The sequence below is a fragment of the Podarcis gaigeae genome (assembly GCF_964106915.1).
Source record: "Podarcis gaigeae genome assembly, chromosome: 1".
Taxonomy (NCBI): Eukaryota; Metazoa; Chordata; class Lepidosauria; order Squamata; family Lacertidae; genus Podarcis; species Podarcis gaigeae.
Window position 1 is genome coordinate 116,828,573 of NC_139678.1, and position 8,851 is coordinate 116,837,423.

The 8,851-nt window shown below is 47.5% G+C and overlaps 1 long non-coding RNA gene across 1 annotated transcript in view; it reads right to left on the reverse strand.

The window, feature by feature from the left end:
• Positions 1-7,846: 7,846 nt before the first annotated feature.
• LOC310834033 overlaps positions 7,847-8,851 on the reverse strand; it is a 122,670-nt gene continuing 121,665 nt past the window's right edge. Inside the window, exon 2 of the long non-coding RNA XR_014559069.1 lies at positions 7,847-8,416. This is a non-coding gene — a long non-coding RNA (uncharacterized lncRNA). The remainder of the gene's footprint in view (positions 8,417-8,851) is intronic.

Consider the following 8,851-nt stretch of genomic DNA (forward strand, 5'->3'; position numbering starts at 1 on the left):
GGTTTTGATGTCTGCCCACATTGAGTACCTACTAGCACTGCTGCCAGTGATTGTCATACATGGTGAGTTGTACTAGAGAGAGGCACTAGGAATGGGTCACGAGGAGATAAAATTAAAGCAATTCACTTTCCTGTGGGCAGGAAGGAGTGATGGACATAATATGCCGACTATGAATCACAGACAGACAGACAGGCAGACAGAATAGTGGGAGAGAATAGTGAGAAAAACTCAGGTCATAAATAGTTGGGGTTTTATAGTGACCAGGGCTGTTGCTCAGCTGAAGAAATCCATGTTCATTAATTATAGTAGCAGACTAATTGACCTGATTTGCATACAGTTGTATATAAGTAAAAGCAGTAGTTTGGAAACAGGAAAAAAAGAAAGAATAGTGAAAACTTTAGGTTACTATTATTCAACGAAAGGGAAAGCATTAAAATTAAGGGCATGGTGGTTTTCTTTAGAAAATGTAAGGGCACCAGCATATCTAGTTAGTTTGTTAGAAACTAAAATGGTTTATATTTGTAGTATCTAAATTTCTGCCCCCTGACCACTTGAAAATTGCTGAGGGACCACTTAATGATCCCCCCCCCCTGCCTGTTGCAGCAATTGTAATGCGCTGTGCTGCATGCTGTATGGCTTTTAATTGTGTTTTTATTGCTTCTTGGTAACCCCAGGTTTACAGGCGTTAGTTATTCTAATATTATTTCACCAAAACAAGAAGCAGCAGTGCATTGGCACTGAAATTCAGTAGTTTGTAGCATTTTTATACAGACTGCTGTTATTTTTAATAGCACATCAGAGTTCAGTCATATTATTATATTGCGTTCGCCCCAATCTCCGAGCAGTAAGAAATTTCAGGGTTTGGTTTCCTTGGAATTTAGGTGACTGAAAACAGTGGGGTCTTTGGGACATGCAGTTTTATTTACCCACATATGCACACAAACCACAAGTAAGATGGAAGTGTTCACAGCACAAACACCCCAACAGATGTTGCTCCCCGTTAGGTTTTGGGGTGAAGGGATCCATAGCTGTAGATTCAGCCCAGAGAGAAAGGCAAGTTTCTGTGTGTCCGGTGCCAACACCAAATGAACCTAGACAAGACTGGTCCCTGACCTATTGTCCTACATTCAGGGTGACATTAGCTCAAGCAGGTGAGGAGAAAGACCTGTTCCCTTCTTCTGCAAGCATCACTAGTAATTTCTACTTGTATGTTCCTATACACCAGTACTTGGCCATCTTTCTAGACAGAGATACGATGGCTAGGGCCATTAGCTTAATAAAGAGACTGACTGGATCACTTCAGCAGTTCCTCTTGCTTCAGAATTCTGTCTTAAAGATATAAATTCATATACTTGGAGGGGATCCAGACTATCCCACCAATCCTATAACAGCATTTCAGCTTCGAGGATCAAGCCCTGCTTCTGCCTCACATTGCCACCGACCTATTGAAGACAAAGCCATTTCGCAACACGGTGGTACAGTGGAACCTTGGCTCTCGAACGTCTCTGTTGATGAACGTTTCGGAACCCGAATGCCGAAAACCCGGAAGTAACTGCTTAGGTTTTCAAATGATTTTTGGAAGCCACACATGTTACGCGGCTTCCGTTTTACGTTTCCCTATCGAATTGAGGCTTCCACTTTCAGTTTTCGAACATTTCGGAAGTCGAACGGTCTTCTGGAACGGATTACATTCGAAAAACAAGGTTCGAGTGTACAGCTGTGAGAGCATCACACTAGCAGCAAAACCAGGTAACTGATCTCTCTGGTATCTCTTTCAAATTTCAATTGTTGACTGAGCGAAAGCAACTGAATATTACCTATGTATGTGTATGTTCACTAACTAGGAACACTACAAAACATTATTATTATTATTATTATTAATAATAATAATAATAATAATAATAATAATAATAATAATATACCACCCTATACCCAGAGGTCTCAGGCCACAGAACAAAATCGAAATATAAAACCACAAAATATATAATCAAAATAAAAACAACAACCCAAGAACCCAAAACATTCTCCCACCCAGTAAAACTGGAAGATTTGCATGGCAAGAAAGCACTGGCGCACCCACACCAAACATTTAAAGTGCATGGCTTCCACCCTAAAAATCATGGGAACTGTAGTTTAACCACACAGAGCTACACTTTCTAGCACCCTTAACAAACTACAGTTCCCATGATTCTTGGAGTAGAGTCATGTGCTTTAAATATGACTTAAATGTATGGGGTGCATGTGACCTGTGACACAGGTTTCCCACACTAATGGGAACGAGATCATACCTACACACAGCTGGGGGTGACCAAAAGCGAAGGAGAACTGTGCTACTGTGCCTTAAATACAGTAAAGGGGATTTACTGCATGGAACATATCTGACCTTACAACGAATGGGGAGCCTGTGGTATTCCAGATGTGACTGAATGACAGCTCCTATCAGCACTGACCAGTGGCCATGCTAAGTGGGGATGATGGAAGATTATTGTTGTTGTTCTTGTCCAAAAACATCTGAAGAGTCACAGATTTCTCATCTTGTAAGCATGGGAAATGGCAGCTTCTGAATTTCCTCTTTTGCATTATTATTAGAGTCAAAAGACCCCATCCTTCTTTGTTTCTGGCCATCCTACATTTAAACCTTGCTAAATGTATTATAAATGTACTGTAATAACATATTTCCTTCATATGTTTTCAGGGCCTCAAGGGCTTTCAAGCTACTTAATGTGAATCCACAAATTAAAACAAGTTCTTAACCGGGGTTTTATTAAAAATATTTTTCAAAAAAATGTATTGTCTCATGAAAATATGATCACTTCCCACTTTATTATCTCTCCTTTTCCTACGCTGGAGTTGTTTTAAAGCATTTTCCCCCTCAGCCCTCACAATTTGTTTTTCTCCCTTTTGCTCAGTTTTCTTCTTGTTTTAACAGTGATTCCAACAGAGGATGGTGATTTCCAGCCAGTCACTGCTGTGCGATTGTTCAGTTTTAATAAGTGTGATCAATACCATCAGCTTTCGCCTTTAAATGCTAATGAATGCTTTAAGAGAGCAGATGTGGACACACAGTAGAGTGTAGATTAAAATTAGGCACAGAATTAAATTGCTTACAAACAGCAAAGGAATCCATTTGGACATTCTTAATAACCAACTGCAGCAAGCTGGTGAAGCTTCAGGACCGCTGCTAAAAAAAACCCAAACCAAGCCAACCCAACCCTCACACATTCAATATCAAAATATGCAAAACATTCATAATTATACATGTTTTGATGCAAATTTATATGGAACCCCTAGGAACCTATTTTTCATGGCACCTGTTAACTTGGCTTGGCAGGTTCCAAGGTGAGAAAGGCCTGAGAGGAACAGCAGCGAACCCAGCAGAATTAAGTGTATGAGCCTGGCCTCTTCTAATGGGGTGACGAAGGTATACAGCTGTTCCTTCCACCAGCCCTGCCCCAGCAAGTCCAGAGAGGACAACCCTGCTTTCAAGAATGTTTTAACAGTGGGAAATGAATTTCCATCCGCGACAGTAGGCAGATTTGTCTGTAGCGCTTCAGAATACATAAACGGCATAAATAATCTGAAAAATTTGAAGCGAAAGAGCTGAGCTAGAATGTTTTGGGTCAACGTCCCCTGCACTAAGCCTTACAAATTTTTATTTTAAATGTGGGGAAAACATTCAAAACTCGTATCCCCTTAGGTAGTTTGAAATGGCATAGTTCAGCTCTTGTAAGGTGGAAAAAATTGGCTAGCTGGAAGAATGGTCTAACGACAAGTGAAGGATGCCAAGTGGACTCTAAATAAGAAATTATGAGGCTATGTGAGGAAATGAGCATGACCGTATGCTTGGAACCGGAGCAGGAAACCTGATTTTAAGAAATTGTATTAAATTAAATTAATTTTGTTTGATTTGTAATAATTTGGAAAAATAATAAAAATAACTTAAAATGGCATAGTTTGCTCTTCCAATTTGGGATTCTTCTCTTATTTTGCTTCACGTATAGGCTAAGGCTGGGTACACACTAGCTGATTTGTAGCACACAAAAATATAGCTTTCCTCAATCCAGAAGCATTCGTTCTCATTCCCAACACAGCTTCCAATCTAGATTGGTTTTAGATCCCATCACCACAAGTGTAGGTATGGTTACTTGATACACATTTGAAAACTCTCCCCTTGGTTAGGTAATCTACACCTTTTCCTCCCTTCACCTGCCCCAGGTGAATTATGATCCTGGTATAAACCCATCTGCATTGTCATTGGGCAAATGTAGGTACAGCCACTCCATTGGCTTTCAAACTGACACACTGTGAGCTAACACAAAATCCATCAGCAACGAGCTTATATTTTTGGAAAAACCAGTTCCTCAAGAAGTACTTTTCAGGGGCAAAAAAAAGAAGCAATGTTCTAGTCTAGAGCGTGGGGGCTACACTGGAAAAAACAAGTACAGCGCTACCTTGGTACTCAAACGGCTTGGCTCCTGAACAAATCGGCTCCCGAACACCACAAACCCGGAAGCGTTACGGTTTGTGAACGTTTTTCAGAATCCAAACATCCAGCAGCTTCCAACTGAGTGCAAGAAGCTCCTGCAGCCGACCAGAAGCCGCGCCTTGGTTTTAGAGCCGTTTCGGGATTTGAACAGACTCCTGGAACGGATTAAGTTCAAGAACAAGGTGCCACTGTACAGTGGTACCTCAGGTTAAGTACATAATTCGTTCCGGAGGTCCATTCTTAACCTGAAACTGTTCTTAACCTGAAGCACCACTTTAGCTAATGGGACCTCCTGCTGCTGCCGCACTGCCAGAGCACGATTTCTGTTCTCATCCTGAAGCAAAGTTCTTAACCCGAGATATTATTTCTGGATTAGCTGAGTCTGTAACCTGAAGCGTATGTAACCCGAGGTACCACTGTACTCGGCCTCCACTGAGGGTAGAACAAAACACTGTGTGTACGCAGCCTAGGCCTCCATTTCCCTAAGTTTCAAATAAAAGTTTAGCCGCATGATAAAGCTGTTTTCATGGGAAGCTGACCATGCGGAATCCTAAAGTCCTCCCCTCTCTTGTAACAATCCCAAAAGGTAGGTTTCGTGGCTTGAAGTGTTGGCTTAACCTTTGCTTTTCTCCTTGCCCTCTAAGTAGCAGCCATCTGTTACAGAAAGCAGCTATCTCTGGCAACCCCTGCAGAGTAAGTGTAACCCACTGCCGTACATTCCCTTAACAAGGCTGTACATGCTCAGTGGGAGAAGCAGGGAGCAGGCCCACTGCAGGCACCTAGCTCATTAGCTCAGAACACTCTGGATGATGCCTGTTGTCTCCTATTTGTAAAGCCCTAAACCAGGGGTCTGCAACCTTTAAGACAAAAAGAGCCACTTGGACCCGTTTCCGAAGAAAAAACAACAACTGGGAGCCGCAAAACCATTGCGACATTTAAAACAAATATAACACTGCATACATTGTTTCTTAGCCCAATGTTATCCTCGTCATTATAAAAATAACTTTTTTGACACTTTTTAATTATTTTTTGTTTGACCCCTCAGAATTACTCCTCCTCATAGAAATAAACGTTATATTAACAAGTTACCTTTTTTTGAGTGTGTGTTCTTCACTCCCCTTCAAAACAGTAGCTGCAAATTGCAAAGCAATAGCAGCAAATCAGCCAGCGGCAGCCTGTTGGGGCGGCAGCCTGTTGCCCGAAGCACAGGGAGCCCTCCGGAGGGCTCCCCGTGCTTCAGGCGAGTGTCTGCAAGCCTTGCGCGCCCGGCAGGAGCTCCCGTCGGGCGCGCGAGGCTTGGGGCGGCAGCCTGCCGCCCGAAGCACGCGGAGCCCTCCGGAGGGCTCCCCGTGCTTCGGGCGAGTGTCTGCAAGCCTTGCGCACCTGGCAGGAGCTCCCGTCGGGCGCGCGAGGCTTGGGGCGGCCCGAAGCACAGGGAGCCCTCCGGAGGGCTCCCCGTGCTTCGGGCGAGTGTCTGCAAGCCTTGCGCGCCCGGCAGGAGCTCCCGTCGGGCGCGCGAGGCTTGGGGCGGCAGCCTGCTGCCCGAAGCACAGGGAGCCCTCCGGAGGGCTCCCCGTGCTTCGGGCGAGTGTCTGCAAGCCTTGCGCGCCCGGCAGGAGCTCCTGTCGGGCGCGCGAGGCTTGGGGCGGCAGCCTGCCACCCGAAGCACAGGGAGCCCTCCGGAGGGCTCCCCGTGCTTCGGGCGAGTGTCTGCAAGCCTTGCGCGCCAGGCAGGAGCTCCCGTCCGGCGCGCGAGGCTTGGGGCGGCAGCCTGTTGCCCGAAGCACAGGGAGCCCTCCGGAGGGCTCCCCGTGCTTCAGGCGAGTGTCTGCAAGCCTTGCGCGCCCGGCAGGAGCTCCCGTCGGGCGCGCGAGGCTTGGGGCGGCAGCCTGCCGCCCGAAGCACGCGGAGCCCTCCGGAGGGCTCCCCGTGCTTCGGGCGAGTGTCTGCAAGCCTTGCGCACCTGGCAGGAGCTCCCGTCGGGCGCGCGAGGCTTGGGGCGGCCCGAAGCACAGGGAGCCCTCCGGAGGGCTCCCCGTGCTTCGGGCGAGTGTCTGCAAGCCTTGCGCGCCCGGCAGGAGCTCCCGTCGGGCGCGCGAGGCTTGGGGCGGCAGCCTGCTGCCCGAAGCACAGGGAGCCCTCCGGAGGGCTCCCCGTGCTTCGGGCGAGTGTCTGCAAGCCTTGCGCGCCCGGCAGGAGCTCCTGTCGGGCGCGCGAGGCTTGGGGCGGCAGCCTGCCACCCGAAGCACAGGGAGCCCTCCGGAGGGCTCCCCGTGCTTCGGGCGAGTGTCTGCAAGCCTTGCGCGCCAGGCAGGAGCTCCCGTCCGGCGCGCGAGGCTTGGGGCGGCAGCCTGCTGCCCGAAGCACAGGGAGCCCTCCGGAGGGCTCCCCGTGCTTCGGGCGAGTGTCTGCAAGCCTTGCGCGCCCGGCAGGAGCTCCTGTCGGGCGCGCGAGGCTTGGGGCGGCAGCCTGCCACCCGAAGCACAGGGAGCCCTCCGGAGGGCTCCCCGTGCTTCGGGCGAGTGTCTGCAAGCCTTGCGCGCCCGGCAGGAGCTCCTGTCGGGCGCGCGAGGCTTGGGGCGGCAGCCTGCCGCCCGAAGCACGCGGAGCCCTCCGGAGGGCTCCCCGTGCTTCGGGCGAGTGTCTGCAAGCCTTGCGCGCCCGGCAGGAGCTCCCGTCGGGCGCGCGAGGCTTGGGGCGGGAACAAAGGAAAATGCGCCTCCTCCCCTCGCCTCCACCCCGGAGCCACGGCAAAGGCGTTAAAGAGCCGCATGCGGCTCCGGAGCCGCAGGTTGCCGACCCCTGCCCTAAACCCTTAAGGACAAGGTCAGGACTGAGGTTTCCCTTAAAGTTTTAAAGCAACTTACGGATTTCCAAAGAGCTGCAAATTCCTTGTTCTGCTGACGTTCTCTATCTTATAAAGGGCTGCAAGTTTTTAGTTCCTTATTGCCAATCTGACAGAACCGCTGTGGAGCTGAGGTGACCCAGAAATAGAGGCCAAGAAGACAAAACCCTAGAGACAAAACTTTGGAAGGATGGAGCTCTGTTTTAGTAATCTGATGACACTTAATGTAAAATTACATTGTCTATGTACATCGTTTATGTACTGCTGTTTGATGTGGGATAGTTTTATGTTATGAATCCTTTGCTGCGAGTCCCTTCAGAGACCTCTGCAGACTAAAGGATGTTAAGAATCATACAAAATAAATACTTAAAATAGTTATACACATTTGAATCTGTGCTGTGTGATTGAGAATTCTTGAATAAATGGAAGCAAGTCATTTCTCAAAACTTGGTCTCTGTGCTTTCTCCCCTTCTGTTTCTGGGTTGCATTTTTGGCAGTACGGCACACCATCTTACTGAGAGCTAGGAAGGTTTTATTTTCTTTTAAAAATCTTCCAGTCTATTGCAAGGAGGGGGAGAACAGATTTGGGAAATATGGAGTAACTGCTCCACATATACATAGAATCATAGAATCATAGAGTTGGAAGATACTACAAGGGCCATCGAGTCCAACCCCCTGCCAAGCAGGAAACACCATCAGAGCACTCCTGACATATGGTTGTCAAGCCTCTGCTTAAAGACCTCCAAAGAAGGAGACTCCACCACACTCCTTGGCAGCAAATTCCACTGTCGAACAGCTCTTACTGTCAGGAAGTTCTTCCTAATGTTTAGGTGGAATCTTCTTTCTTGTAGTTTGGATCCATTGCTCCGTGTCCGCTTCTCTGGAGCAGCAGAAAACAACCTTTCTCCCTCCTCTATGTGACATCCTTTTATATATTTGAACATGGCTATCATATCACCCCTTAACCTCCTCTTCTCCAGGCTAAACATGCCCAGCTCCCTTAGCCGTTCCTCACAAGGCATCGTTTCCAGGCCTTTGACCATTTTGGTTGCCCTCCTCTGGACACGTTCCAGTTTGTCAGTGTCCTTCTTGAACTGTGGTGCCCAGAACTGGACACAGTACTCCAGGTGAGGTCTGACCAGAGCAGAATACAGTGGCACTATTATTTCCCTTGATCTAGATGCTATAGTCCTATTGATGCAGCCCAGAATTGCATTGGCTTTTTTAGCTGCCGCATCACACTGTTGGCTCATGTCAAGTTTGTGGTCAACCAAGACTCCTAGATCCTTTTCACATGTACTGCTCTCAAGCCAGGTGTCACCCATCTTGTATTTGTGCCTCTCATTTTTTTTGCCCAAGTGCAATACTTTACATTTCTCCCTGTTAAAATTCATCTTACATACCACTTCAAAATCAAAAGATTTGAAAACAAACCCTCAAACCATTTCCTTTTCATAACGGACTGATGCGGTTGAATATGCTGAGCTTTGTTTTCTGTTTATACAGAGTTAAAAATTTCA